Raw genomic sequence first — 14029 nt, forward strand, 5'->3', positions numbered from 1 at the left:
TGTCTGAGGTCAAAACCGATAGCATATCCAATCAAGATGTACCAAATTATTCCCTAAAGTGCCATTTTCGTTCAGTTAATTCGAAATTTTTTTCGAAAATTTTTGAATATACCCATGCCGAATATAACTCGGCCCCTATTTGTCTGAGGGCAAAACCGATAGCATATCCTTTCAAGAGGGACCAAATTGTTCCCTTAAGTGCAATTTTCATTAAGTTTATTCGAAATTTTTTTACGAAAATTTTTGAATATGGGACGAGTCGATTATAACTTGGTCCCGGATTGTCTGAAGTCAAAACCAATAGCATATCCGTTCAAGAAGGACCAAATTGTTCCCTAAAGTGCCATTTTCATTCTGTTTATTCCAAATTTTTTTTCGAAAATTTTTAAATATGGGACAAATCGTTTATAACTCGGTCCCGAATTGTCTGAGGTCAAAACCAATTGCATATCCGATCAAGATGGACCAAAAATTTTTGAATATGTATCATGCCGTTTATAACTCGGCCCCTAATTGTCTGTGGTCAAAACCGAGAGCATATCCAATCAAGATGTACCAAGTTGTTCCCTAAAGTGCCATTTTCGTTCAGTTAATTCGAAATTTTTTTCGAAAATTTTTGAATATACCCATGCCGAATATAACTCGGCCCCTATTTGTCTGAGGTCAAAACCGATAGCATATCCGATTAAGATGGACCAAAATGTTCCCTAAAGTGCCATTTTCATTCTGTTAATTCCAAATTTTTTTTCGAAAATTTTTGAATATTGGTTGATTTTTCAATAACTGGCCCCTATTAGTCTGAGGGCAAAACCGATAGCATATCCTTTCAAGAGGGACCAAATTGTTCCCTTAAGTGCAATTTTCATTAAGTTTATTCGAAATTTTTTTACGAAAATTTTTGAATATGGGACGAGTCGAGTATAACTCGGTCCCGGATTGTCTGAAGTCAAAACCAATAGCATATCCGATCAAGAAGGACCAAATTGTTCCCTAAAGTGCCATTTTCATTCTGTTTATTCCAAATTTTTTTTCGAAAATTTTTAAATATGGGTCAAATCGTTTATAACTCGGTCCCGAATTCTCTGAGGTCAAAACCGATAGCATATTTCATTCTGTTTATTCCAAATATTTTTCGAAAATTTTTGAATATACCCATGCCGAATATAACTCGGCCCCTATTTGTCAGAGGTCAAAACCGATAGCATATCCGATTAAGATGGACCAAAATGTTCCCTAAAGTGCCATTTTTATTCTGTTAATTCCAAATTTTTTTTCGAAAATTTTTGAATATTGGTTGATTTTTCAATAACTGGCCCCTATTTGTCTGAGGGCAAAACCGATAGCATATCCTTTCAAGAGGGACCAAATTGTTCCCTTAAGTGCAATTTTCATTAAGTTTATTCGAAATTTTTTTACGAAAATTTTTGAATATGGGACGAGTCGATTATAACTTGGTCCCGGATTGTCTGAAGTCAAAACCAATAGCATATCCGTTCAAGAAGGACCAAATTGTTCCCTAAAGTGCCATTTTCATTCTGTTTATTCCAAATTTTTTTTCGAAAATTTTTAAATATGGGACAAATCGTTTATAACTCGGTCCCGAATTGTCTGAGGTCAAAACCAATTGCATATCCGATCAAGATGGACCAAAAATTTTTGAATATGTATCATGCCGTTTATAACTCGGCCCCTAATTGTCTGTGGTCAAAACCGAGAGCATATCCAATCAAGATGTACCAAATTGTTCCCTAAAGTGCCATTTTCGTTCAGTTAATTCGAAATTTTTTTCGAAAATTTTTGAATATACCCATGCCGAATATAACTCGGCCCCTATTTGTCTGAGGTCAAAACCGATAGCATATCCGATTAAGATGGACCAAAATGTTCCCTAAAGTGCCATTTTCATTCTGTTAATTCCAAATTTTTTTTCGAAAATTTTTGAATATTGGTTGATTTTTCAATAACTGGCCCCTATTAGTCTGAGGGCAAAACCGATAGCATATCCTTTCAAGAGGGACCAAATTGTTCCCTTAAGTGCAATTTTCATTAAGTTTATTCGAAATTTTTTTACGAAAATTTTTGAATATGGGACGAGTCGATTATAACTTGGTCCCGGATTGTCTGAAGTCAAAACCAATAGCATATCCGATCAAGAAGGACCAAATTGTTCCCTAAAGTGCCATTTTCATTCTGTTTATTCCAAATTTTTTTTCGAAAATTTTTAAATATGGGTCAAATCGTTTATAACTCGGTCCCGAATTCTCTGAGGTCAAAACCGATAGCATATCCGATTAAGAAGGACCAAATTGTTCCCATAAGTGCCATTTTCATTAAGTTTATTCGAAATGTTTTTCCGAAAATTTTTGATTATGGGTCGAGTCGTTTATAACTTGGTCCCGAATTGCATGAGGTCAAAACGGATAGCATATCCGTTCAAGATGGACCAAATTGTCCTCTAAAGTGCCATTTTCGTTCAGTTTATTCGAAATTTTTTTTACGAAAATTTTTGAATATGGGTCATGCCGTTTATAACTCGGCCCCTATTTGTCTGAGGTCTAAACCGATAGCATATCCGATTAAGATGGACCAAAATGTTCCCTAAAGTGCCATTTTCATTCTGTTAATTTCAAATTTTTTTTCGAAAATTTTAAAATATGGGTCAAGTCGATTATTTCTCGGCCCCTAATTGTCTGAGGTAAAAACCGCTAGCATATCCTTTCAAGAGGGACCAAATTGTTCCCTTAAGTGCAATTTTCAATAAGTTTATTCGAAATTTTTTTATGAAAATTTTTGAATATGTATCATGCCGTTTATAACTCGGCCCCTAATTGTCTGTGGTCAAAACCGAGAGCATATCCAATCAAGATGTACCAAATTATTCCCTAAAGTGCCATTTTCGTTCAGTTAATTCGAAATTTTTTTCGAAAATTTTTGAATATACCCATGCCGAATATAACTCGGCCCCTATTTGTCTGAGGTCAAAACCGATAGCATATCCGATTAAGATGGACCAAAATGTTCCCTAAAGTGCCATTTTCATTCTGTTAATTCCAAATTTTTTTTCGAAAATTTTTGAATATTGGTTGATTTTTCAATAACTGGCCCCTATTTGTCTGAGGGCAAAACCGATAGCATATCCTTTCAAGAGGGACCAAATTGTTCCCTTAAGTGCAATTTTCATTAAGTTTATTACAAATTTTTTCGAAAATTTTTAAATATGGGTCAAATCGTTTATAACTCGGTCCCGAATTGTCTGAGGTCAAAACCGATAGCATATCCGATTAAGAAGGACCAAATTGTTCCCATAAGTGCCATTTTCATTAAGTTTATTCGAAATGTTTTTCCGAAAATTTTTGATTATGGGTCGAGTCGTTTATAACTTGGTCCCGAATTGTCTGAGGTCAAAACGGATAGCATATCCGATCAAGATGGACTAAATTGTTCCCATAAGTGCCATTTTCATTCTAATTATTTGAAATTTTTTTCAAAAATTTTTGAATATGTATTTTGCCGTTTATAACTCGGCCCTTAATTGTCTGAGGTCAAAACCGATAGCATATCCAATCAAGATGTACCAAATTATTCCCTAAAGTGCCATTTTCGTTCAGTTAATTCGAAATTTTTTTCGAAAATTTTTGAATATATGCCGAATATAACTCAGCCCCTATTTGTCTGAGGTCAAAACCGTTAGCATATCCTTTCAAGAGGGACCAAATTGTTCCCTTAAGTTCAATTTTCATTAAGTTTATTCGAAATTTTTTTACGAAAATTTTTGAATATGGGACGAGTCGATTATAACTTGGTCCCGGATTGTCTGAAGTCAAAACCGATAGCATATCCGATCAAGATGGACTAAATTGTTCACTAAAGTGCCATTTTCGTTCAGTTTATTTGAAATTTTTTTTCGAAAATTTTTGAATATGATTCAAGTCGGCTATAACTCGACCCCTAATTGTCTGAAATCAAAACGGATAGCATATCCGATCAAGAAGGACCAAATTGTTCCCTAAAGGGCCATTTCGTTCAGTTAATTCGAAATTTTTTTTCGAAACTTTTTGAATATGATTCAAGTCGCTTATAACTCGACCCCTAATTGTCTGAATTAAAAACGGATAGCATATCCGATCAAGATGGACCAAATTGTTGCCTAAAAAGCCATATTCGTTCAGTTTATTTGAAATTTTTTTTCGAAAATTTTTGAATTTAAGTTGATTCATCTATACCTCCTCAAGTAAAATTTGTTTCCTGTCCGTAGCCTTTCTGAAACATTTAACTTGTCTTTCCGAAGCCATTCAGAGAGATTTTAAACCTTTCCGAAACCTTTAAGATACCTTTCTAAAGACAGTCAAGAAAACGACCAATTTTCTCTTACTTTGATGAAACCTTTCCTAACCTTTTCTCAAGCCTTTAATATTATTTTTTACATGTTGACAATTTCCCCGTGAATTACGAACCCATTCAGAAGCCATTCCGCAACCATTCAGCTTGTTCGCGTATCTTTGATTTTTTTTCTATTTATCTCGCGACCCTGTCCCAAGCCTTTCTGTAGCTTTTCATAGTGCAGCGTGCGTTTGAGCATAATGCAATGACGTCATCAACTGCATGGGCCCGCGCCACTGTCCTAACAAAGCCTCGCACGGGTTGCAATAATAATAGGGAAGATTCTTTTTTTTTTTTTTAGAATTATTCCACCTCTCTCTGCTTGCTGCTTGGGCCGCGGTCAAGAATGTTTTTACGAGTCCTGTCGAAAATGCAACGTCGCTCCTCAGCTCTGCTTACGAAAATCTTAAAGTGCACGGCGGGAGGAGAGCAGTTTGAAGTAAAATATAAAATATTTATTATTAAAATTAACTTCATGTGATCATTGAAGCGATGCAAGTTTGAATTAAGCTAACATACAATGCCATTTTGCGCGTGTATGCAAATAGTAATTAGATTGCGTTGAAACATTTTGCTTATAGTAAGTCGTTTTAAAAAAATAATTATTAATTTAATTGTTATTCTATATTTATCAGTTCTAGTAACAATTATAAATTTGTATAATCTTGGAAAAAATCTAACCATTGATTTTTCGGGATGGATTTATAAAATTCCTTTAATTCGTACCTGATAAAGAAATAATTAATTAATTCATTTTTCAATTTTGAGAAAAAATTAAATTGAGGCATTTGCCTTAAAGATGGCTTCAAGCGTCATATAACCTTTCTTTTTTGAATTAAGAAAATATATTCGATTTTTTAAAAATCACCTAAATCGGACTGATAGAACCAGAGATACACATTTTTCATTCACCGAAAAATAAAATCTCTTTTAGCGCCGACACACACTTGCAGCAAGTGGACCTCCGCTTTCAAGCGTTCCATACTTTGGCGGCGAAACTTTAGTTTTTGCTAATTATCTCGAGAACGGTTTAATATTATTTGATCGAATTATCACTAAAGGTGCGGCTTTGATCCCTCCATATAAATATTATAAAAATAAATTTTTAGAATTTTAGCAATATGCATAATTTCTCAATTTTGCACTTTAATTACAAAAATGTATTCAAGAAAAAGGTCACAACTACGTAATTATTATTCTGTATCTTAATTGAACATTTCTTATTTAAGTTATATGCATAGCAAGTACCCTGCTCTAACGGGTTTATTTAAAAATAATTAGGAATGGCAAAAAACGTGTCTATCACACAAAACTAATGGTTGCTAATACTTTGCACGTAATTAACAGAAAAATATGGTTCTACCTCTCATCAGTCCAAAATTATAAGATGCAATGCAAGCAAAAGTTTTTATTCCAATAGGTGCTAAGGGTTGGCCCCTGCACTAGTGACCTTAAACCCTTAAATTAATTAATTTTTATTTTAACTACCACCAAAAGATGCAGATTTTTATTCTCATTTTAATTATGATATTTTAAAATTTATCAGAGTTCCCAGATTTGCATAATTAATTAAAGAAAATTTTGGTTGTAAGAAAAGGGAGGCTAGACAGCACCGTGATAAATTTGTGTTTTGGGCTGCAGCAAGCATCTCTTATTTCTTAATATTTTGGACGACCCGATCCGCTGTGCCTATTGTTAAGTGTTTTGCTGCATACTTTCTTATGCAGTTCAGGTGGTTCAGATAATGCACGGCACACACAATAGTCCCCAGGTTGCCACATTTCATCCCCTTTGCGAGAATGCGAGTTTCTCTTCAGTCGCGCTCGGCGGTTGGCCGGTATGGTTTGTTAAAAAGAGATGCTGCCGAAAAAATCTTCAAAATTCGTTATTCGCCCGCTTTGTGCAAAGCTGAAGGAAACGCCGATAGCCTGTTAAATATTACGGTGAGTTTTCAATTCTAATTTGAAGTTAAAATCGAGAAAATCAGAAGAAAATAATTTAAAAAAATGCTTAAAAAAAATCACTGCGGCTAATAAAACGCGATTAATTTGTTTTCAGATGAGCAGCAGCCTCCTAGTACGGCGCCCAGGCACCAACCCTTAAAGGCTCTAGCTTCAAAAGTGCAGGGAACAAATATCTAGCAGGTCGCGTGATTAAAAAACGATTTTTATTTGACTCAAATTAATGTTTGCGTCTCTTTTATGATTTCAGTTGCTGCAAGTGCAAAGGATGCGCCCGCTCGGCATAGAAACAGACGCGCGACAATTTGGTTCTCTCTTGGGAGAAATGATTTTACGGCAAGATGACGAGTGAGTTCCATTTGAAATTATTGTGATTTTTTTCTATTTTTTGTCAATAAATAGTCACCAAAAACGAATTTCTAAATGTTTCATTCCCCGTGACGTCATGAAATAAATGACGTCACTGTTCACCTGAAAGGCTTTGGAAAGCGATCTGAAAGGTGTCGCTACAAAAGAATAAAGCGTCGCTATATGAAAGCTTACGGAAGGGCTTGGTACAGCGATCGGAAAGGTTTCGTAAAGGCTTCCCTCAAAACCTTTCCGAAGCCATTAATTTTTCAAAATAATGGCATCTGAAAGGTTTGCGAATGGCTTCAGCTTCCATTTCAGCTACATGAAGTGATAAAGGTTTCTTAAAAGCTATTGAAAGGTTTCGGAAAGGCTATTTAATGGCACACGATTTTTACTTGAGTCAGCCCCTAATTGTGTGAGGTCAAAACCGATAGCGTGTCCGATCAAGATGGAACAAATTGTTCCCTAAAAACCATTTTCGTTCAGTTTATTCGAAATTTTTTTTCGAAAATTGTTGAATATGGGTCAAGTCGATTATAACTAATTATAACTATTTGTCTGAGGTCAAAACCGATTGCAAATCCGATTAAGATGGACCAAAATGTTCCCTAAAGTGCCATTTTCATTCTGTTAATTTCAAATTATTTTTCGAAAATTTTAAAACATGGGTCAAGTCGATTATTTCTCGGCCCCTAATTGTCTGAGGTAAAAACCGCTAGCATATCCGATTAAGATGGACCAAAATGTTCCCTAAAGTGCCATTTTCATTCTGTTAATTTCAAATTTTTTTTCGAAAATTTTAAAATATGGGTCAAGTCGATTATTTCTCGGCCCCTAATTGTCTGAGGTAAAAACCGCTAGCATATCCTTTCAAGAGGGACCAAATTGTTCCCTTAAGTGCAATTTTCAATAAGTTTATTCGAAATTTTTTTATGAAAATTTTTGAATATGTATCATGCCGTTTATAACTCGGCCCCTAATTGTCTGTGGTCAAAACCGAGAGCATATCCAATCAAGATGTACCAAATTATTCCCTAAAGTGCCATTTTCGTTCAGTTAATTCGAAATTTTTTTCGAAAATTTTTGAATATACCCATGCCGAATATAACTCGGCCCCTATTTGTCTGAGGTCAAAACCGATAGCATATCCGATTAAGATGGACCAAAATGTTCCCTAAAGTGCCATTTTCATTCTGTTAATTCCAAATTTTTTTTCGAAAATTTTTGAATATTGGTTGATTTTTCAATAACTGGCCCCTATTTGTCTGAGGGCAAAACCGATAGCATATCCTTTCAAGAGGGACCAAATTGTTCCCTTAAGTGCAATTTTCATTAAGTTTATTACAAATTTTTTTTCGAAAATTTTTAAATATGGGTCAAATCGTTTATAACTCGGTCCCGAATTGTCTGAGGTCAAAACCGATAGCATATCCGATTAAGAAGGACCAAATTGTTCCCATAAGTGCCATTTTCATTAAGTTTATTCGAAATGTTTTTCCGAAAATTTTTGATTATGGGTCGAGTCGTTTATAACTTGGTCCCGAATTGTCTGAGGTCAAAACGGATAGCATATCCGATCAAGATGGACTAAATTGTTCCCATAAGTGCCATTTTCATTCTAATTATTTGAAATTTTTTTCAAAAATTTTTGAATATGTATTTTGCCGTTTATAACTCGGCCCTTAATTGTCTGAGGTCAAAACCGATAGCATATCCAATCAAGATGTACCAAATTATTCCCTAAAGTGCCATTTTCGTTCAGTTAATTCGAAATTTTTTTCGAAAATTTTTGAATATATGCCGAATATAACTCAGCCCCTATTTGTCTGAGGTCAAAACCGTTAGCATATCCTTTCAAGAGGGACCAAATTGTTCCCTTAAGTTCAATTTTCATTAAGTTTATTCGAAATTTTTTTACGAAAATTTTTGAATATGGGACGAGTCGATTATAACTTGGTCCCGGATTGTCTGAAGTCAAAACCGATAGCATATCCGATCAAGATGGACTAAATTGTTCACTAAAGTGCCATTTTCGTTCAGTTTATTTGAAATTTTTTTTCGAAAATTTTTGAATATGATTCAAGTCGGCTATAACTCGACCCCTAATTGTCTGAAATCAAAACGGATAGCATATCCGATCAAGAAGGACCAAATTGTTCCCTAAAGGGCCATTTCGTTCAGTTAATTCGAAATTTTTTTTCGAAACTTTTTTAATATGATTCAAGTCGCTTATAACTCGACCCCTAATTGTCTGAATTAAAAACGGATAGCATATCCGATCAAGATGGACCAAATTGTTGCCTAAAAAGCCATATTCGTTCAGTTTATTTGAAATTTTTTTTCGAAAATTTTTGAATTTAAGTTGATTCATCTATACCTCCTCAAGTAAAATTTGTTTCCTGTCCGTAGCCTTTCTGAAACATTTAACTTGTCTTTCCGAAGCCATTCAGAGAGATTTTAAACCTTTCCGAAACCTTTAAGATACCTTTCTAAAGACAGTCAAGAAAACGACCAATTTTCTCTTACTTTGATGAAACCTTTCCTAACCTTTTCTCAAGCCTTTAATATTATATTTTACATGTTGACAATTTCCCCGTGAATTACGAACCCATTCAGAAGCCATTCCGCAACCATTCAGCTTGTTCGCGTATCTTTGATTTTTTTTCTATTTATCTCGCGACCCTGTCCCAAGCCTTTCTGTAGCTTTTCATAGTGCAGCGTGCGTTTGAGCATAATGCAATGACGTCATCAACTGCATGGGCCCGCGCCACTGTCCTAACAAAGCCTCGCACGGGTTGCAATAATAATAGGGAAGATTCTTTTTTTTTTTTTTAGAATTATTCCACCTCTCTCTGCTTGCTGCTTGGGCCGCGGTCAAGAATGTTTTTACGAGTCCTGTCGAAAATGCAACGTCGCTCCTCAGCTCTGCTTACGAAAATCTTAAAGTGCACGGCGGGAGGAGAGCAGTTTGAAGTAAAATATAAAATATTTATTATTAAAATTAACTTCATGTGATCATTGAAGCGATGCAAGTTTGAATTAAGCTAACATACAATGCCATTTTGCGCGTGTATGCAAATAGTAATTAGATTGCGTTGAAACATTTTGCTTATAGTAAGTCGTTTTAAAAAAATAATTATTAATTTAATTGTTATTCTATATTTATCAGTTCTAGTAACAATTATAAATTTGTATAATCTTGGAAAAAATCTAACCATTGATTTTTCGGGATGGATTTATAAAATTCCTTTAATTCGTACCTGATAAAGAAATAATTAATTAATTCATTTTTCAATTTTGAGAAAAAATTAAATTGAGGCATTTGCCTTAAAGATGGCTTCAAGCGTCATATAACCTTTCTTTTTTGAATTAAGAAAATATATTCGATTTTTTAAAAATCACCTAAATCGGACTGATAGAACCAGAGATACACATTTTTCATTCACCGAAAAATAAAATCTCTTTTAGCGCCGACACACACTTGCAGCAAGTGGACCTCCGCTTTCAAGCGTTCCATACTTTGGCGGCGAAACTTTAGTTTTTGCTAATTATCTCGAGAACGGTTTAATATTATTTGATCGAATTATCACTAAAGGTGCGGCTTTGATCCCTCCATATAAATATTATAAAAATAAATTTTTAGAATTTTAGCAATATGCATAATTTCTCAATTTTGCACTTTAATTACAAAAATGTATTCAAGAAAAAGGTCACAACTACGTAATTATTATTCTGTATCTTAATTGAACATTTCTTATTTAAGTTATATGCATAGCAAGTACCCTGCTCTAACGGGTTTATTTAAAAATAATTAGGAATGGCAAAAAACGTGTCTATCACACAAAACTAATGGTTGCTAATACTTTGCACGTAATTAACAGAAAAATATGGTTCTACCTCTCATCAGTCCAAAATTATAAGATGCAATGCAAGCAAAAGTTTTTATTCCAATAGGTGCTAAGGGTTGGCCCCTGCACTAGTGACCTTAAACCCTTAAATTAATTAATTTTTATTTTAACTACCACCAAAAGATGCAGATTTTTATTCTCATTTTAATTATGATATTTTAAAATTTATCAGAGTTCCCAGATTTGCATAATTAATTAAAGAAAATTTTGGTTGTAAGAAAAGGGAGGCTAGACAGCACCGTGATAAATTTGTGTTTTGGGCTGCAGCAAGCATCTCTTATTTCTTAATATTTTGGACGACCCGATCCGCTGTGCCTATTGTTAAGTGTTTTGCTGCATACTTTCTTATGCAGTTCAGGTGGTTCAGATAATGCACGGCACACACAATAGTCCCCAGGTTGCCACATTTCATCCCCTTTGCGAGAATGCGAGTTTCTCTTCAGTCGCGCTCGGCGGTTGGCCGGTATGGTTTGTTAAAAAGAGATGCTGCCGAAAAAATCTTCAAAATTCGTTATTCGCCCGCTTTGTGCAAAGCTGAAGGAAACGCCGATAGCCTGTTAAATATTACGGTGAGTTTTCAATTCTAATTTGAAGTTAAAATCGAGAAAATCAGAAGAAAATAATTTAAAAAAATGCTTAAAAAAAATCACTGCGGCTAATAAAACGCGATTAATTTGTTTTCAGATGAGCAGCAGCCTCCTAGTACGGCGCCCAGGCACCAACCCTTAAAGGCTCTAGCTTCAAAAGTGCAGGGAACAAATATCTAGCAGGTCGCGTGATTAAAAAACGATTTTTATTTGACTCAAATTAATGTTTGCGTCTCTTTTATGATTTCAGTTGCTGCAAGTGCAAAGGATGCGCCCGCTCGGCATAGAAACAGACGCGCGACAATTTGGTTCTCTCTTGGGAGAAATGATTTTACGGCAAGATGACGAGTGAGTTCCATTTGAAATTATTGTGATTTTTTTCTATTTTTTGTCAATAAATAGTCACCAAAAACGAATTTCTAAATGTTTCATTCCCCGTGACGTCATGAAATAAATGACGTCACTGTTCACCTGAAAGGCTTTGGAAAGCGATCTGAAAGGTGTCGCTACAAAAGAATAAAGCGTCGCTATATGAAAGCTTACGGAAGGGCTTGGTACAGCGATCGGAAAGGTTTCGTAAAGGCTTCCCTCAAAACCTTTCCGAAGCCATTAATTTTTCAAAATAATGGCATCTGAAAGGTTTGCGAATGGCTTCAGCTTCCATTTCAGCTACATGAAGTGATAAAGGTTTCTTAAAAGCTATTGAAAGGTTTCGGAAAGGCTATTTAATGGCACACGATTTTTACTTGAGTCAGCCCCTAATTGTGTGAGGTCAAAACCGATAGCGTGTCCGATCAAGATGGAACAAATTGTTCCCTAAAAACCATTTTCGTTCAGTTTATTCGAAATTTTTTTTCGAAAATTGTTGAATATGGGTCAAGTCGATTATAACTAATTATAACTATTTGTCTGAGGTCAAAACCGATTGCAAATCCGATTAAGATGGACCAAAATGTTCCCTAAAGTGCCATTTTCATTCTGTTAATTTCAAATTATTTTTCGAAAATTTTAAAACATGGGTCAAGTCGATTATTTCTCGGCCCCTAATTGTCTGAGGTAAAAACCGCTAGCATATCCGATTAAGATGGACCAAAATGTTCCCTAAAGTGCCATTTTCATTCTGTTAATTTCAAATTTTTTTTCGAAAATTTTAAAATATGGGTCAAGTCGATTATTTCTCGGCCCCTAATTGTCTGAGGTAAAAACCGCTAGCATATCCTTTCAAGAGGGACCAAATTGTTCCCTTAAGTGCAATTTTCAATAAGTTTATTCGAAATTTTTTTATGAAAATTTTTGAATATGTATCATGCCGTTTATAACTCGGCCCCTAATTGTCTGTGGTCAAAACCGAGAGCATATCCAATCAAGATGTACCAAATTATTCCCTAAAGTGCCATTTTCGTTCAGTTAATTCGAAATTTTTTTCGAAAATTTTTGAATATACCCATGCCGAATATAACTCGGCCCCTATTTGTCTGAGGTCAAAACCGATAGCATATCCGATTAAGATGGACCAAAATGTTCCCTAAAGTGCCATTTTCATTCTGTTAATTCCAAATTTTTTTTCGAAAATTTTTGAATATTGGTTGATTTTTCAATAACTGGCCCCTATTTGTCTGAGGGCAAAACCGATAGCATATCCTTTCAAGAGGGACCAAATTGTTCCGTTAAGTGCAATTTTCATTAAGTTTATTACAAATTTTTTTTCGAAAATTTTTAAATATGGGTCAAATCGTTTATAACTCGGTCCCGAATTGTCTGAGGTCAAAACCGATAGCATATCCGATTAAGAAGGACCAAATTGTTCCCATAAGTGCCATTTTCATTAAGTTTATTCGAAATGTTTTTCCGAAAATTTTTGATTATGGGTCGAGTCGTTTATAACTTGGTCCCGAATTGTCTGAGGTCAAAACGGATAGCATATCCAATCAAGATGGACTAAATTGTTCCCATAAGTGCCATTTTCATTCTAATTATTTGAAATTTTTTTCAAAAATTTTTGAATATGTATTTTGCCGTTTATAACTCGGCCCTTAATTGTCTGAGGTCAAAACCGATAGCATATCCAATCAAGATGTACCAAATTATTCCCTAAAGTGCCATTTTCGTTCAGTTAATTCGAAATTTTTTTCGAAAATTTTTGATTATGGGTCGAGTCGTTTATAACTTGGTCCCGAATTGTCTGAGGTCAAAACGGATAGCATATCCAATCAAGATGGACTAAATTGTTCCCATAAGTGCCATTTTCATTCTAATTATTTGAAATTTTTTTCAAAAATTTTTGAATATGTATTTTGCCGTTTATAACTCGGCCCTTAATTGTCTGAGGTCAAAACCGATAGCATATCCAATCAAGATGTACCAAATTATTCCCTAAAGTGCCATTTTCGTTCAGTTAATTCGAAATTTTTTTCGAAAATTTTTGAATATACCCATGCCGAATATAACTCAGCCCCTATTTGTCTGAGGTCAAAACCGTAAGCATATCCTTTCAAGAGGGACCAAATTGTTCCTTTAAGTTCAATTTTCATTAAGTTTATTCGAAATTTTTTTACGAAAATTTTTGAATGTGGGACGAGTCGATTATAACTCGGCCCCTAATTGTGTGAGGTCAAAACCGATAGCGTGTCCGATCAAGATAGAACAAATTGTTCCCTTAAGTGCAATTTTCATTAAGTTTATTCGAAATTTTTTTACGAAAATTTTTGAATATGTATCATGCTGTTTATAACTCGGCCCCTAATTGTCTGTGGTCAAAACCGAGAGCATATCCAATCAAGATGTACCAAATTATTCCCTAAAGTGCCATTTTCGTCCAGTTAATTCGAAATTTTTTTCGAAA

At 34.7% G+C, this 14029-nt stretch overlaps 2 long non-coding RNA genes across 2 annotated transcripts; both read left to right on the plus strand.

Moving 5' to 3' along the window:
- The first annotated feature begins 6204 nt into the window (after positions 1-6204).
- Positions 6205-6748, plus strand: LOC132204961 (uncharacterized). The gene is made up of 3 exons (XR_009442631.1): positions 6205-6323; positions 6439-6524; positions 6592-6748. It is a non-coding gene; the product is annotated as an uncharacterized LOC132204961 (long non-coding RNA).
- A 4302-nt stretch (positions 6749-11050) lies between these two features.
- Positions 11051-11594, plus strand: LOC132204959 (uncharacterized). The gene is made up of 3 exons (XR_009442630.1): positions 11051-11169; positions 11285-11370; positions 11438-11594. It is a non-coding gene; the product is annotated as an uncharacterized LOC132204959 (long non-coding RNA).
- Positions 11595-14029: the final 2435 nt, after the last annotated feature.

This window comes from Neocloeon triangulifer, unplaced genomic scaffold, assembly GCF_031216515.1.
Source record: "Neocloeon triangulifer isolate White Clay Creek 2 clone unplaced genomic scaffold, ASM3121651v1 ptg000026l, whole genome shotgun sequence".
In the NCBI taxonomy this organism is placed as follows: domain Eukaryota; kingdom Metazoa; phylum Arthropoda; class Insecta; order Ephemeroptera; family Baetidae; genus Neocloeon; species Neocloeon triangulifer.